Source organism: Podarcis melisellensis (genome assembly GCF_964234715.1).
Source record: "Podarcis melisellensis genome assembly, chromosome: 6".
NCBI lineage: Eukaryota > Metazoa > Chordata > Lepidosauria > Squamata > Lacertidae > Podarcis > Podarcis melisellensis.
The window spans coordinates 69,314,127-69,332,934 of record NC_138538.1 but is presented as its reverse complement, the minus strand read 5'-3'; positions in this window follow the sequence as shown (position 1 = coordinate 69,332,934).

The window sequence follows — 18,808 nt, the reverse complement described above, 5'->3', positions numbered from 1 at the left end:
CAATGCATCGTATACGGGACTGTGTGTGTATATGATCCAGAAACTTCAGTTGGTACAAAATGTGGTTTCTAGATTAGTAACTTGGGCAAGGCAATATGAACACATTGTAATAATACTTTATCACCTCTGCAGCTTCTTGGTCTGCTTCCAGGAGTAATTCAAAGTTACGGTCCTATTCACTGCAGTTTTTCTAGAAAAAGAGGTGCCAGAACTCACCATGAACCCCTCCCTTGTTCTCTTATAATAGCAATGGTGCCCACCTGAGAGGTGCCAGAACTGAAAAAAGGCCTGGTTTTGACCTTTAAAGTCTTTCACAGTTTGGGTCCTTGATATCCGAAGGTTTCCATTGCCCTATAATTTATTTGTTCGTTTGTTTTCTTGCATTAATTTCCTTGCTTCCTTCTACCATGGATCCCATGGGGTGTGTGCATCCAGACCCAGACCTGCTACGCTTCACCAAGGTAGTAACTTCATGTACCTTCGGATCACACCAGAGACCATACTTACCTGAACTCTGAGAGAGATACGATAGGGGCCTATAATATGAAGGCCTTCTCAGTAGTTGCCCTTTGGTTATGAATGACTTAACAAATCCCTGGAGCAGTTTTGTAACTTCTTGTATGTGTGTTTTTAATAAGGTGCAGAATAAATATTTGAATGATTGGTGCTTTTTAAAAAGGAAAACAGCTTCTTGAAGCACAAGAGATGATAAACAAAGCATGCAATTCATTGATATATACATGTCATTGTTTTTGAAACAGGAAAAAACAATTTGTCCCAGTGGAAAAAACTCTTGGTTTTAATTTTGCATCTAAATGTACCCTGTGTTGAAGCCACAACTTCATGAGGTTTTCAGGGCACAATGATGCAGAAAAGAGATTGAAAGAGAATAGCAAAGGAGACTAGCTATTCTCTGTTATCTTAGTTGAAAACAAGAGCTCCTAGCCATCTCCCAAAGACATGTTTCTTAGCTTATTTGTGCCCTGTATTGTTTTATGTGTGGCTTTTCATTCCCAAATGATTACTGCTGCTTCCTGTTATCGGGCGAGTGTTTCTTCACTGATGTCCTGAGTGATTGGGGCTGTGAGGATACTTTCTAGGTAGGGAAGAGACATATGGTTAACAGAACTAAAATTTTCACCACAAGGCTGGAAAGTCACTGAGTACAGATAACATAATAGCCCCACTACTGAGTTCCACCTCATAATCCATACTGACTTTTGGAAAATATCTGACTGTGATGGATGCCTTTCTCCTAGCTCAAGATTAATTTAGTGACGTTAACTTGACATTACTTGAAACTTATTTATGATGGGCTAGGAGATCAAAGCCCATTAATCTAAGTTTAAAACATCCCATTCTTGCCCTAGAAACCAGAGCCTCTTGTATGGCCTAGAAGCAAATCCACATATGAGCTTCTAATTATCCCTGTGATCCCTGTGACGCGGGTGACGCTGTGGTCTAAACCACTGAGCCTCTTGGGCTTACCGATCAGAAGATTGGCCGTTCGAGTCCTCCCAACAGGGTGAGCTCCCGTTGCTCTGTCCCAGCTCCTGCCAACTTAGCAGTTCGAAAACATACCAGTACAAGTAGATAAATAGATACCGCTGTGTCAGGAAGGTAAATGGTGTTTATGTGCACTCTTGCACTTGTCACGGTGTCCTGTTGCACCAGAAGCTGTTTAGTCATGCTGGCCACATGACCCTAAACGTGGACAAACACCGGCTCCCTCGGCCTGAAAGCCTTTGACTGGACTTAACCGTCCAGGGGTCATTTACCTTTACCTTATGCATCATGCTTTTCCCTGGTAGAGGTTGGCAGTAACGTATGGAAGGAACTAGGAGGGCTTCCCATCCAGGTGCTAACTAGGCCCAAATATATTTAAGCTTCAGAAATGAAATTGCATCAGGTGTCATTTTCTGGACCCCAAACTGGAGGTAGCCAACAAACACTGCTGAACCTTTGATTCCAAGTCTGCCATATAGAACATCAAGGACGATATGGGTTCTACATGGACTTCGAATTGCGGAGTTCAGTTATACTAAATCTGAACAGTGAAATCCCATGAGAAGCTGTTGGACGTACCTTTAGTGCAACATGTTGAGTACAAGCAACTGGTTCCATGTACAGTGGTACCTCAGGTTAAGTACTTAATTCGTTCTGGAGGTCCGTTCTTAACCTGAAACTTCTTAACCTGAAGCATCACTTTAGCTAATGGGGCCTCCCGCTGCTGCTGCGCCGCCGGAGCACGATTTCTGTTCTCATCCTGAAGCAAAGTTCTTAACCCAAGGTACTATTTCTGGGTTAGCGGAGTCTGTAACCTGAAGCATATGTAACCTGAAGTACCACTGTATTGATCTAGAAGGCCTTCAGGAACCTTCTGGTAAGAATAATACAATTCTACCTTCTCAAGGTGAAGGACAAAAGCAAATTTCATATTTTTAAAAAAGGATGTGTGTGTGTGATTTTAATAGCTCAGGGGGGGTGGACCTAGAAACTCATGTGGAACTGCATTTAGTGCACACTTAGTTTTTAAGGAAATCTCTGGAATCCATGGCTCATCCATACCATCTAATTTTTGAGTAGTTTTTAGACACCCAGCAGCCACCTGCACGACTTAAGGCCTTCTCCACCAAAACAGTCATGCCAATCCCTCTTTTTAATTATCACCGCGACCGCATGATTATTCTTGGTCAAGGCACTTCCTTACAGACTTGGAGTATGCTTATCTGTGGTAACAATCCACTCACCAATTTACCAACCCCACCCTGAAAAGCGGGGGGTGGGGGTGGGGAGGAAGCCATTGTGAATTATAAACTACAAAAAGTAAACATGTATTTTTAGCAGCTTTAATTTACAGTCCTGGTTTTAAAGGAGGGGAATGTGTGTGTTTTTTCGACAGAAGCTAAATGCTAGGTTGGCAACTTTTAGGTTATTCTGAGAAGGCCGAATGTGGTTGCAGGATATTTTGTAAAGATCCAAACACAAGGGTATGCTGAAAAATGCATTTTCTTCCCTCTTGAAAATAGGTGTAAATAAACTGTAGAAGTCAAGAGAAAAACTAGGAAGGGGTACCTCTGTGTGTGTATGAGAATGAGAGGGAGAGAGATCAAAGTCAGTAATACTGCAATAATAATGCACTTTCTGCAGACTCTTATTTGCAGGGCACATAAATCCAGGGTCCAAATTTGGTAAATATGAGGCATTCATGTAGAGGCATTTGACACCTGCACAGTCCACTCTTTCTATTGATAAGAAGTACTTTTTGCACCTGCCCTCTCTGTGGTGTAAAGAGGGTTTAGTGTTTTGCATACCAGTGGAAATCATTTCTAAGTAGGACACAGCCCTGAGACTTGGAACAGCTATGTGCGTCATTACCTGTCCCGATGGACATGAGTGATGGATGCAGGCACACCTTAATACCGGCCTGCTTACCTGAAGAGAAACAGCAGCAATGCAAGAGCTTGAGTGGTGCAGTAGCTATTAAGTCATATTTCCTCCCACTGCAATAGCTGAGCAAATAATTAGAGTAAGGAGAGAACTAGTAGGGTATAATATTTCATTTCATTCCACTTTTAATTTGTATACCGCCTTTCTATCTTACAAAACACAAGGCGGTTTACCGCAACAACATGCACACGCATTATAATCCAAAACAAAGTCATAATAGAACATAACTTTAAAATGGAACGACTTAGATCAATTAAAGTAATGTTCAATAATCTAGTATATAATAAAATCTAGTACAGTGGTACCTCTGGTTACGTACTTAATTCGTTCCAGAGGTCCATTCTTAACCTGAAACTGTTCTTAACCTGAAGCACCACTTTAGCTAATGGGGCCTCCCACCGCGCGATTTCTGTTCTCATCCTGAAGCAAAGTTCTTAACCCGAGGTACTATTTCTAGGTTAGCGGAGTCTGTAACCTGAAGCGTATGTAACCTGAAGTACCACTGTACACAATAATTCAACAATCTAGAACACAATAAAATGAACTCTCAAACCATCAGCAAATAATAAACTGAAATTCACTCTTAAGAATTACAATAAATAATTACTAAACTATTGTCAATAATTACTAAACTATTGTCAATAAAAGTTAACTGCAAGTCACAATGCATAAAATACCACAATAGATACAAAACCATGTAAAAGGATTGAATTAATATGTAGCCTATTGGACTATTTCTGTGAAAGCTTGCTGAACATGGGCTAGTCACACACCCTCAGCCACATGTCCCTCACAAGGTGGCTGGGAGGATAAAACGGGGAAACTCCTCTGAAGTTCTTGAAAGCAGGGTGATATAAAAACCTAGTTGTGTACTTGAAAGACAGGGATTTTACCAGTTTGGAAATCTGTTACAGTCCAGGTCAGTAACTTTTTATTTTTATTTTCGGAGTTGACTGAAGGCTGAAGGGCTAGCCCATTGACTCTTCATCAGGAATCAAGGCACAGGGAAAGGTCTTTTTTATTTTATTGTGCTCCTTCCCTGTGAATAAAAACAGAAGCATTGGGCAAGTTCTCCATTTACACACCTCCAGAGTTAATTCAGATGCACCTGTGTCTTAGGACATGGCCAGATGTTTTGGGGGCTACAACTCCCATGATCCCTAGCTAACAGGACCAGTGGTCAGGGATGATGGGAATTGTAGTCCCAAAACATCTGGAGGGCCGAGTTTGCCTATGCCTGCTCTGAGGTGTAAGGAGCAGCAGGAGTGGTGCTCTAGGAGGTTGAGGCAGGCAAGAGCCCCCAGCTCAGGCCAGGTGGGGCTCACTAGCTCTGGGAGGAAGTGTGTGATTCTTCAGCTGGAGTAGGCTCAGCACAGGTGAGGGTCACCTGCCTTGTCAAGCCCAGGTGCTGCAATCAGCAGGCAAAGTACAAAGGGGAAGCAGAGATGAGGTGCTGTGTCTGCTCAACTGGTCCTGCTAATGGACTTTGGCTTGGATGCTCTATGAGATGGTGCTTTGGGTTTGATTCTGGACTGTGTTTCCTGACCTTTGGACTTACCCTGAACTGTGTTTCCTGTCAGTGGAACTTGGGACTTGACATACTGCCTTGCTGCCAGGTAGGCCCCAGGGGTTCAGGACATTGGGAGTAACCAAGAGGGTAATTTGGTTGTGATTTGAGGAGGAAGGGGTGGGGTTAATGGGAGGCATTGAGGCACAGAATAGATGGGCAGAGTGCCAACCCTGTGCCCTGACGTCTACATGCCACTAGCTGCACCAGATACCCAAAGCCAGCCTAATCCTCTATTCTCAAAGCACTTTGCTGCTCTGTGCACTGTGCTATCTAGGACACCTCTTGAATTGATGCCCAGTCCAGTTCCCCCAAGCCATAACCGTGGAGAGGGAGGAAAATCCCTATGACTCCTCCACCCAAATCCACATTAAAGACTCCTAGCACAAAAGCCTCTTGTCCAGGGGCACCTCTCTCATGTCTTACTAGTTGCCAACACTAAAGGACGTAAATTGATTCTTGTTTTACCAACCTCATTGCCCTTGCTGCAGAACCACCACAGCCATCATTCTGAAATTTGGCAGTGTTCATCATCTGCAAATGTTAACCAGTTTTTGCTCCAAATAAAATAAAAGTAATTGACATTTCCTTTTGTGTGGGGGAGGGGGGATCAAAATGTAAAACTGTCCAACACAACTCTCGCTTGATGTGTTTGCAATTTGGCTGGCTTCATCCAATCTGAAGGGGCCAGTATGCATGAGAATATATCAACTTCTGTCAAAAGTGTGTGTGGGGGGGAGTTAGTTTGCTTTGACTCCCCACTTTAATGGTTTCATTTTTCATGAAGTGAATTTGAATTCTGTCCGTGAGCTGACTCAAACATATTACAGTGTGCTTCAAGATAAGGTGGGCAGCTTCCTGAATCTGGATTCAAACTAAATATTGTGGCTAGTGTACAGAAGGGTAGAGTTTTGCCAGCTTCCTGCTGCTGTGGTCGGCACTTCAAATCTGCACAATGGAGTGAGCTCCCATTGCTCTGCCCCAGTTTCTGCCAACCTAGCTGTTCAAAAGCACACTTTGTTGTTGTCGTTTAGTCGTGTCCGACTCTTCGTGACTCCATGGACCAGAGCACGCCAGGCACTCCTGTCTTCCACTGCCTCCCGCAGTTTGGTCAAACTCATGCTGGTAGTTTCTGCCAACCTAGCTGTTCAAAAGCACATTAGTGCAAGTCAATAAATAGCTATCGCTGCGGGAGAAAGGTGAACGGGGTTTCTGTGCGCTCTGGTTTCCGTCACGGTATCCTGTTGCACCAGAAGCAGTTTAGTCATGCTGGCCACATGACCCGGAAAGCTGTCTGTGGACAAACGCCAGCTCCCTCGGCCTACAAAGTGAGATGAGCTCCACACCTCATAGTCACCTTTGACTGGACTTAACCGTCCAGTGGTATTGCCTTTTTTCTTTACCTGTGCACGTATGCACAGGATTGTTTTGTTCAGGCATAATGCATTGTCGCTTTTCAGCCTTTTTTGCGATAGCTGAATCTTCTTTAACTGTTGGGTGGGGATTCTACCCAGTCGGTAGAGTAGACTTTTTTATCTCAGGGTTGTGGGTTCAAGCCTGTCAGGGAACTGCCATCAGAGCTAGAGGCGGAGGCAAGGCTCCAAAGCAATGCTGGAGAAGGGCCCAGCAGGGAGAGAGGCAGCCCATCTGCTGGGGACGGAGATCAGTGTAACACCAGTGGAGAAGGGGGCAGATGGGGGAATCAGCGAGGGGGCTCCAGGACTCCTCACCGGAGACCAGCGGGGAGAGCACAGGTCCTCCACTGCCCACACCCACCCTGCGCAGAAGACGTTCGTGCAGGGAGAGTAGGCGGAGACTTGGCGTCAAAGAACTTCTTTGCTGGAAGAGGTTCAAGAAACGCCCACTGATGAATTCTGCTAGCGACTGAAACAGCCACGAAGTGAAGGGCTGTCCAGACAGAAAGGGTTCAACCAGGTAACCTAGCCAGGAGTGGCGACAACTTATGCACGAGCAACCCCTAGAACCATTACAAAGCCCCACATTGGGCAAAAAATTTCTGCTTTGCAGGAGGCTTGACCATATGCTCCTCGTGGTCCCTTCCAACTCTACAATTCGATGATTCTGTGGTAAAGCAGTGAAAAGTATTGCTGGCAGAAAATTGTAATGTGGTCTGTGAGAGCATATAGATGGCAGAGATGCTTAAAATTAGATAAAAGGCAGCTTTAAAAAAATACACGGACTCTCATTCTTCATTTGCTAACTAGAGTAAGTGGAACTGCAGTTAATACATTTAATGATGCTGTCAAGCTGTTATCCAAATAGTAAGATTCCTTGCTGCGCAGTTGAGGCCTATGACATCTTATTGTGAGCAGTGAACCCTATTGTACTAGCATGAATTTCCTGAGTTTTCCCTGTACAGTATGTAGTTTGTTAGCCTTGCAGAAGCGCAAGGCTTTGGTTTCGGGATCCAGAAGTCTGGAATACATCATTTTTGTTTAGCATTTCTTGCACTGGAGCTGATTAATCATTCTTTGAACTAGATTGTTCCCATAGCCACACGCTGCTTATAATTAATTTTCACATAACTGATCGAAATGCTGTTTAATGCAAACTTGTGCGATACTTAGCAAGCCTTTGGGTGGAATTTTGCTATACAAACCATTTCTCTTCTGGAATGCTTCAAACACTAGGAAATATTTATATATGTAAATGTTTTATTGCGAAGGGTGTCTGACATGGGAAGATGGATTTAGAAAAATTTCCTCTATATGCATAGATTTTTTTTTTTATTGGTGAATATCCATGTACAGTTGTTGATTCTCTTGTAACTGTGCAATATTTTCTTTTAACCATTGTAGTGGTGGTTTTGTGGTCGTTCCTCTGGCAAATATTTATGGTTGAGATAACTGGCAGTGCAATTTGCTACCATGTGCCACACACTGGTTGCTCCTACAAGTGCTCCACTTGTGTGCTATGAAACACTACTGCTTTGGGGACGATAACAGTATACTGTATCTTAATCAGAAATGTTCATATTCTAGAAGCAAACTCGAATTCTTTAAATGTCGCATATTTAAAAAGCTTTAAAAAAAATATTAGGTGCAACAAATCAGTGCTACAGCTGAGCTGATGATGCTTCTGGCAATTTAGTATTAAGTTATCCCATCAGTGTTGAGAATTTTCTACGAACTTTAGAAGGGGATGTGGCTGCTGATGCATACTGGAGAGAACATAGTCCCTTGGACTTCACATCCATCAAAAGATATTACACCATGATGGTCATCCTAACAGGACTCATGCCATCAGAATCTCCAGTAACACATAGCACTTTTCAGCATTATTTAAAAGATTATTTGGTCAAAGCACATTGTGACCATCTGGAAGAAGACCTCTTGTGATTTCCCTCTTGCACAAGGTGACCAGATAATGAACATACATAGTGGCACATCCAAAATTAGGTTTGAACTACACACCTGCCCTTGGCCCAACTACCAAGTATGACCATACTTTTGAAATTAGGAACAACATATGTACAGTGTTAGGTGAATCCCTTTGAGAAGAACATATTGCTGGCAGCTGTGTTATTATTGAGGCACGGAAACGTTAAAAGCTACTATATTTGGATCTCTCCTTTTTTTAAAAAAAGTATGCATGGGGTTTTTTTTAATCTTAAGGCAATTTTAATCCATATGGGGTAAAATTGATATCTCCTCAGCATCTGTAGTTGGGTGTACAGTGGCCTTTTTTGTTCACACAAGGGAGGTTGTGTGTAGCTTATTTTCCCCACAGAGGAGTTTGGATTTGATATCCCGCTTTATCACTACCCTAAGGAGTCTCAAAGCAGTTCACAATCTCCTTTCCCTTCCTTCCCCACAATAAACACTCTGTGAGGTGAGTGAGGCTGAGAGACTTCAGAGATGTGTGACTAGCCCAAGGTCACCCAGCAGCTGCAGGTGGAGGAGCGAAGACGCGAACCCGGTTCACCAGATTACAAGAGTCCACCGCTCTTAACCTCTACACCACACTCTCTCTCTTGGAGAGAGCTTGGAGACATGACCGTGTGAAGATACTAGTGTGAGCTAGCCACACAGCAGCAGTCCTTTCCATGATAGCAAGTGCCCTTTTTAAAATTCTCCACAGAAATGGAAACTAAGTAGCAGGACAAAACTGATTATTGCATGGTTGGGCAGAGTGGCTGCAGTGAAGATGACTGAGTGAATATGGACTGAGAAGAAAACTCTTCAGCGTCAGCAAAATAAATCCCCCAATCCTGGTGAATGGTTTTATCAAGTCTCAGTTGAGAAAATCAACCCTCTATAGCAGGTATGGCTATAGAGCAAGGAGTGAACACTGAGGCTCTGAGGCAGGCATAGGCAAACTTGGCCCTCCATATGTTTTTGGCCTACAACTCCCATGATCCCTAGCTAGCAGGACCAGTGGTCAGGGATGATGGGAACTGTAGTCTCAAAACATCTGGAGGGCCAAGTTTGAGGAAGCCTGGTTTAGGAATGCTGACTCTCTCATGCCAACTTAAACAGCTAATACCATCATAACCCAGATGTGGATTGGGTGTCCATTGAATTAGGTAAAGAGGGACAACCTTACGGAACGTTTCCTTTTTGTAAAAGTAACACTGGGGGAGATAGGAAACACATTTATGCAGGCAGCCTTAAAAATTGGGAGGAAATGCGTGCACATTTTGGCACCACAAAGGTTGCTGCTTTGACCCTTTCTGGACCACCTGTAATTTAAGGTATACTAACAAATATGCTCAGTGGAGAGACTGGGAGCCCAGGGGTTTACTTACACAGGATTTTGGATTTATTTTAAAATGGTTGCTTGCTTGACAGGGAGCAAATGAAAGGGAGGTGTGAACTAACTGGCTACAGCTGGTGCAGATCCAAACAGTTAGTCAGGCAAGGAAGAAGCCCTACATTGTCTAACGCTCTTTGAATGCCTTTCACAGGATAGGCCATCAAGGCTATCATGGCATAAGAACATGATTCACTTGTCTTAATATAAAACAGATTCAGCATTTCTTCCCTTAAAAAATACCCAAAGGGCTTCATTTTTCATAATTTGGAGCATCTCTGGATCTAAAATGAGAGGAATTAAAGGAACATATTGTATTTTATGCAATCAGCAAGTATATATCTTAATGCACCAACCAACAATCTGAGAGGCAATACTAAGAAGGACCGTGCTATTTTATTGATATAGATATAGTGTAATACTTTACGGAACACCATCTTATTAGCGTTGCTAACTACAGATGATGCAGGAATTTGGTTGGATTCACATTTTAATATGAACCTCATCTGCACTTCCCAAAATACTGTACAACCTGAAACTTGGCTATCCTCCTTTGGATTTTGCTGCACTCTGAATTTTGCAGTGCAGTCCAGGAACAGCAAAATGTGTGCAGAAAGGTGTATATTAAGGGGAAGTGTATATAAGAATGCATATGATAATGAATATAGCATACAAACATGCATTGTACCATTAAAAAATTTCACTGAAATTTTGATAAATTTTCATGAGGGCTAAGGAAAAACAAATCACAAATTGGTGCAGAAATGGGGAAATTTAAAACGGGGGGAGGGCTAGAAACTGAAATACAGTGGTACCTCATGTTACATACGCTTCAGGTTACAGACTCTGCTAACCCAGAAACAGTGCTTCAGGTTAAGAACTTTGCTTCAGGATGAGAACAGAAATCATGCTCCAGCAGTGCGGCGGCAGCAGGAGGCCCCATTAGCTAAAGTGGTGCTTCAGGTTAAGAACAGTTTCAGGTTAAGTACGGACCTCTGGAACAAATTAAGTACTTAACCTGAGGTACCATTGTAAACCAAAATTGACAGATTTGTCTATCATTATTCCTAACCCTACACTTGCATTCTACATACATGAAAAGAATGACCTTTCCAAATGCATGCAGTTTCCAGGGAAAGAAAGTGAATGGAGGGGCATGTTTATGTGGTCTCCATTCTGCAAATAAATAAACACACAACATATTTCCATAGTGTGCTTCTTATTGCAGACCCTCTGCCTAGCTGCAATTTGCATGGTCTTCATTGGGACCAGATGCCTTTACAGAAATTCCTCATTTGATTATTATCGACACCCAATTCCTCCAGACTTCAGGCAGCCATTATGCACAATTAGAGACACTGATTTGTGTCTGTCCTGAAACTCATTTATGTGTCTTCCCAAACTTGAACAATGGTTGTGGTGACTGCCAGAAGGAAAGCCTGAAGTGATCCGTAATATCTAAACACACTCATCAGCACAGGATGAAATTGCAGACTCTCCCTATACATCTGTTTTTGAAAATAAGTGATCTCACACATGTTATTTTGGAAAGTCTAAAATGGGCTGACAATTTCACATTATGATTTTTTTTAAAGTACAAAATAGGAGACCTGCTCCTAAGAATTAAATTCTGCCTCAACACACAAATGGCTATTTCTCCAATATGAGCAAATTTTTCCCCACCATCAAGACTAGTCCCTCCCCTCCTTATTATGTGGGGGCCAGGGATACAGCTGCATCCATGGGTTTGTCCGCACTTCCGCTGATCTGTGTCTAGAAAATAGCAAACCCAATTGCTGTTTGTTCCAATTCAGCACTGAAGATCAGCTTTTATTGAAGAGTGTGCTCTCTCTGTGTGTAGATGAATGGACATACCTAGTCTTAGATGCTGAAACTTCATTCATGTAAATCTTCACAATGCCAGTTGAGCCATATTTTAAGGAAGCGCTTTCAGGACCCAGGTTTTGTAGCTCTCCAGGAACTACTGTACCCAATAATAGCAGCATTTTAATCTGGTGGCTAGTGCCAATTTCTGCCTTCTCTGAGCTTTCAACTTCTTCCAGTCAATAAAGCATAATGAAGAGGTTGTGATCTCATACTACTGGGAAGAACTCCAGATCAAAGAAAGCCTTTTCATGTTCCCTTCATTTTGTTATCCAAGCTTTTCATTCTATGTTCTGGGAGCCATAGACTGAAAAGCTTAAATTAACAGTTAAGTGAGTTACTTTGACAGCACCAAAATCCTTACGGCGCTTACTTCAAAGGGATGAGCTGTCCGATGGGCTGTATTTAAAAGCAAGCCTAGCATCCTCATCAACCTTTTAAGTGAGGTGCATTAAAATGTATATTATATACACAATGTGCTTTAGGAAGTTAGAGATATTCCTCTTGGAAATTACACTCTTGTTACAGAGAGTAGGGTTGGGAAAATAAAATCTCACATCCTGCTCAAAGCTGCAGCCACCTGTATATTATTCATACTACCGTAATTTATGTTTACTGAATTGAAACTTACTGACTTTTTGTTAACCTTCTGCTGTAGCAGTAAATAAATGTCTACTGGAAATATATTTCCCTCTTCAAGGGCCTTTATTGACAAGTGGCAAGGCATAGGACACACCCTGGGTTGACCTTTCCTGTGTAGAGGAGTCAGGCCAATGAGGAACTGCTGCTATTAAAAACACTTGGATTGCATACAGATTGATAATCATTTACCACCTTCTGCTCTATACTATAATATTACTGAACCTCTCTTTCAGACCCTCCAAGTGTCCCTATTTTCCAGGGACGGCCCTGATTTAGAGAAGTCGTCCTGGTTTCTGATATGATCCTGGAATGTCCCGCTTTTCCTTAGGATGTCCCTATTTTCATTGGTGAAATGTTGGAGGGTATGGAGTTATCTGACCCCCCAAACCATCTGAAGGCAACCTTGTATAGGGAAGTTTTAAAAAATGTTTAATGTTTTATTATGTTTCTATATATGTTGGAAGCCACGCAGAGAGGCTGGGACAACCTAGTAAGATGTGTCGGGTATACCGGTAAATAGTAAAATGATCATTATGAAATGGGAAATTTTGGAGGGTATTCTCTTTTTTTCTCTCAGATTTTGCACGTGTAACCATATTGTTCCCTCCATTTCTGGTGGTCAGGATTAGGGTGCTGCTGCTAACATTACCCATTTTCAAAACGGGAGTATCATAAAGTTTGGGGGACACCTAAAGGTTGCAGAACTGGAATTATTGAGGAGGAGGAGGAGGAGGAGGAGGAGGAAGAGGAAGAGGAAGAAGAAGAGGAGGAGGAGGAGTTTGGATTTGATATCCCGCCTTTCACTCCCTTTAAGGAGTCTCAAAGCGGCTAACATTCTCCTTTCCCTTCCTCCCCCACAACAAACACTCTGTGAGGTGAGTGGGGCTGAGAGACTTCAGAGAAGTGTGACTGGTCCAAGGTCACCCAGCAGCTGCATGTGGAGGAGCGGGGGCGCGAACCTGGTTCACCAGATTACGAGTCCACCGCTCTTAACCACTACACCACACTGGAAGGAAAAGACAACCTTAAATGGGGAAGAACTGCAACAGCCCAATGAGGACTGTGCATGTTCAGAGGCCACAGCTACCTGACTCCGGTTGGTGGCAGGACAAAACCAGGAAAATGAGGGGGAAAGGAATGAAGTGGCTGGAATCCTAGGCAGAAAATCCCTCAGCACTGCAGCATTTTGTTTCAGATCCAGGTTGTATTGTCTCATCTTTCCCAGGATCGTAGATGCATATTTTTGTGTGTTAAGTTCGCTCTTATTGGTAAACTTAACTCGGTTTCTATAGTGGGGTAGTTTTTTTCTGAGCAAAATTGTGCACTTAAAAATGTTGCATTGTTCTAAATTGAAATAATTCAGTTTTGAATTTCCATAGATCTTTAAATGTATTGTTCCAACTTTGGAAAGCAAGACTTGAAGGAAAAGAGAACTTGCAAAGCCCCAAATTAATATTTCTTCCCTTCACTTTTAAGCTGAAAATCATGCTGGTAGATAAAGGGTACACACACACACACACACACACACACCGACGATGCAGCAGCAGTATATGCAAGATATAAACATCAGTGTAGCTCCTGCAGCTGGAGATAATTTTCTCAGTTTGGCAAAGTACCCATTTTCAAACTAAAGCTCTTCATTCGTGATCTTCCTTTATTACTCAGTGGAAAGTCCCCAAGGATGGATGGAGCTATGAAGAACATCAGGTGAATTATAAAACACTGAGCATACTTGGTCACCCGAGCGAACAATATTTGGTTGTTGTGTGTCAAGAACTAAAAACATCTGGAGAACCACCAAGGATGGGTATTACAGGACTAGGGCAGGCCCTTACCTTAGGTAGAATGAGGCAACTGCCTCAGGCAGCAGATGCTGCTGGGTAGTAAGCAGCAGTAAGGAACTGGAGAGCAGACTTGCGTGTGGCATGTGGCTTGCCCTGTACCACCAAACTAGCCTGCTTCCCTCAGGTGCAATCCGGGATGCTGTCCTGTTGGCAGTACTGAAGAAATATTCTATCATTTTTGCTGAAGCACAACCACCACGGCTTTTGCGAGTGTGAGCCCTGTCTCACTAACCTGTGAAGGTTGTTTAAGGGTAGGGTCATAGCTCAGTGGCTAGAGCACCTTTGGCATGTGGAAGTCACAGGTTCAGTCCTTGGTATCTCCAGATAGCCTCCCCGCTGACTCACATGGGGGGGGGGGGAATGGAACTTGTTCTTCATTTCTGTGGTGTATTACTTCCTTATCTTCACTATTTTTACTGGGGGTTGGGGTGTTCTCCTTGCTGTTCCTCAACAGTACATTCTAAAGGGAGTGGTACAAAAAGCAGAGCAAGCAATACATGACCCTCTTGCCTCGAAGTAGTGGCTGCTGGCCTAAAATGGCTTTTGTGTGGTCCTGATTCTCTTCAGTTTCCATCTGCTTATTATTTTTTTAATTGTTTATGCATTTTTGCAACTGCCACATACTGTGCATCATGCAATATTCATCATTTACCCCTTATCCTCAGACTTCCCAGTCCAGCTCTCCTTGGCATTCTAGGTAGTCTTTTGAGGGCTGCATATTCTATTCTTCCACACATTTTGGTCACAAATCTTACTTTATTCAGTGCTCATATGTTCATGCCTACTTGTAGGTTAAATTGACTTATTCCACCCTCTAAGATACTCTCCAAAACACTTCCACTCATCTCTTACCCATGACTGATCTTTATTTCTTAATTCTGTGGTTGTTGTTACTAATTCTGTGTATTCTATCAATTTCTACAGAATATAGTTTCCACCTGATTTTATCCCCCTAACAACAACCCTGTGAGATAAGTTAGGTTGTGACTGATCTAGTGTAATCCTTTCTGCTTACCCAGATCCAAGGCTGAGGGAAAATATGGGCTCTGGTCTCCCCAGTCCTGAATTTGAAAAACTAATTTTGAATGGAAGACGAACAATTTAGCTTTGTAAATATATGAGTTTAGGAGTTTCGTTCTCTTGGCCCTATCCGTTAAAATGATGTGTGCCTTTGTGAGTCTATATAAATTTCCCACACATAGCAAGGTGGAATAATTATAGCCCAAAGACTGACGTATGAAATTGGAATTGGAACTGTTCCATATTTATTACATTTGAGCGAATAAAGGAGGACTGCCATGTTTGAGGTTGCAATTCCATTTCCCATCAATCTCGGGAAAATACCTTTCCTTTTAGAAATAAATTTGAATGTCACAAGCAATGCCTTTGTTTGAAGAAATGTACACAACAGAAAATGAATTCTAACAACTTACTCACCTTTCAAACCTGGAGTTGCATGTTGCGTTATTCTTTCTACTCCCTGCCTCTTAGCTGGATAATTCCAAGCTATGGGTTCTCCAGTTATTAATCAAATCCCAGATGCAATAAAAGGGCATGTCTTACCGAAGGAGAGGGCAGGCCTGCTGCACTAGAGGATTGTTCCTGTGCAAAAGGTCTAATCACAGAAATTGTTTGGTCTGAAAATGATACATCAGAGAACATATGGTATAAATTATACCACAAGCCCGAAACCACTCTTACATTTTAAAATCTACTGGGGTCAGACCTTCACTTTAGAGATGCTCTGATGTTTCTGCCTTAGTCTGATGTCTCCACTAAACACATTACTTTACAACGAGAGGAGCTATGCCTTCAAAAAGGTTTCTGTAAGAAGTGGCATTTTTACTAGCTCTGCGGAGACGAGGTTGTGTTGCATAAATCATTGCACCTGTGACATGGATAAGATTCACTTGAAGTATTACAGATTTCTAATCACTTATCTGTTGGTGGGGGTGGGGAGAAGGGATCACTCAATGTGCATTGTAACATGTGAAGACTGCATGTATATTAAGGTAAAGGGACCCCTGACCATTAGGTCCAGTCGCGGCCGACTCTGGGGTTGTGGCGCTCATTTCGCTTTCTTGGCTGTGGGAGCTAGTGTACAGCTTCCGGGTCACGTGGCCACCATGACTAAGCCGCTTCTGGCGAACCAGAGCAGCGCATGGAAACATCGTTTACCTTCCTGCCGGAGCGGTACCTATTTATCTACTTACACTTTGACGTACTTTCGAACTGCTAGGTTGGCAGGAGCAGGGACCGAGCAACGGGAGCTCACCCTGTTGCGGGGATTCAAACCACCGACCTTCTGATCGGCAGGTCCTAGGCTCTGTGGTTTAACCCACAGCGCCATCCATGACAAGCATGCATATTAGGGATGAGTGAAATGGTCAGTTTTGTTTTGTCTCAGTTTCTTACTTTTTCCGCTCGACTTCAGTTGTCTATATTTCCAAGGGCTTTTTAAGGCCTCGTGATAATTTAGCACGATTTTGGTTCAAATTTATCCTCATATATATTTTGCCCAATATACACATTTTTGCAAAGCCATTAGCCTTATAGGTTACATTTTGTATGCTGTTTTCACCAATATATGCTTTTTTATGCACACTTTATGCTAGTATATGCACTTTTGTACCCATTACCTGCCTGGAGAACTGCATTGCAACATTTGGAGAAGTGTGGAAATATTGTGCTTTTTGTTTGTTTTGTAAAGTGTGATGTGATATTGATGTGTATGCATTAATGAAATGCTGTAATTGACTGAGGGGGAAATCCTGTGGCACTTAGAAGGGTAACAAATTTATAGTATCATGAGCTTTCACATGCAAGACTCTCGTTGATTGGATTCATGCATCCCCAACTGATGTATGTGTGAACCTACATGGAAAATGCAACCTATTCAGATTTTACCTTACTGTAAACTTGTGGTCTAGGGACGTGGGTGGCCCTGTGGGTTAAACCACAGAGCCTAGGACTTGCCGATCAGAAGGTTGGCGGTTTGAATCCCCGCGACGGGGTGAGCTCACGTTGCTTGGTCCCTGCTCCTGCCAACCTAGCAGTTCGAAAGCACGTCAAAGTGCAAGTAGATAAATAGGTACCGCTCCAGCAAGAAGGTAAACGGCGTTTCTGTGCGCTGCTCTGGTTTGCCAGAAACGGCTTAGTCATGCTGGCCACATGACCCGGAAGCTGTACGCCGGCTCCCTCGGCCAATAAAGCGAGATGAGCGCCGCAACCCCAGAGTCGACCACGACTGGACCTAATGGTCAGGGGTCCCTTTACCTTTTAAACTTGTGGTCTAGAGTCTTACTCATCACTGTTCGGGAACTATCTGCAATAGAGCCCAGAATGAGCTGAAATATCTGTGAGTTCTGCTCTGTTTGCTTCACAAAGTATATTTTGCATTAGACAAAAAGCCTTTACAAATCAGGTTTCACAACCTGGATATTTTCATTAGGCTTCTGTAAACACAAAGTTGATATGTCCTATTGATCACTTCAGCAGGTGGTAAAATGGCACATTTGAATGCTTTCGCAACATAAAAACTCCATGCACAAGAAAGCGTCTTGAGGAGAAAGCTCTTAGCATTGTTCACCTCAGTTTCACAGATCTACCTAGAAGCAAACCATTCACCAGTTATAATCTGTACATCCCAGTTTAAGAACTAGTGGTTTAGATAAATAGGTAGAATAACAGAAGCTTCAAATATAAACCCAATTTCCCTAGTTTACATCTGTTCTACAGCCACAGCCTGAGGACCTACTTTTACAGAAATAATGGCATAAAATTATCAATTGAGAGAGAGTGTGTGTAAATATATACAACAGCTCATTAATTTAGCAAGATGAATGTGCTGTTCTGGATAAAGGGCTGTTATTAACTGATCCGAAAGTATGTCCCTGGGTTCTCTCCTATTTTTTCCGCCACAGTAGCAGCAGCAACAACAAAGGAATTAAGTAATTGCATCAATGTTCCCCAAGCAGAAGCAAAAAGAGAAAGCATCTGAAAAACCCAGGTCAAAACGAAATGTCATTTCCCCCCTATTCTGTTCAACAGCTTAAGTAAATCCACTTGTCCCTCACATCTGGTATATACAAATTCATAATATCTATATACACACACGTACATCCTATGGGACTTCCACATGTTACTTTGAAGATGTGAAAAGTGGGTGTTGGAGCATTTTCGGCTCTGCGACTGGCTTTTAATATTTACCACGTGTAAAGCACCGATCAAGTAGATAACCTGATGGAGGGCTCTGTTGTCTGGGAGTTGGTTGGGTCAGGTGACAGTAAATGTAATCTATTCCTTCCCCAGCATTAGAAATCCACAGTGCTGAAGAAGAAGAAGAAGAAGAAATGATATCTAGGGGTTGTTGTCTACCCCCGGAAGAAGCTCTAAAGACAAGCAAAAGTACATCTAGTTCCCATGGTGAAATAGGTTAATGACTTCTGAATGTGTAAGAAAGGAATGGAAAAAGAGTTAAGGAACAGCTGCTGGCAAGTTACTGTTTTAGAGTTCAGCCACTTTTAGCCAGATAACCACCAGCAAATGAAACTACGATAGTATTTCAGAAGCGGAAAGGGGGCAATTAATTTACCAGTGACCGGAGTTTTCTTCACATCCACATGGGCTCTGGAGCAGCAACTACAGT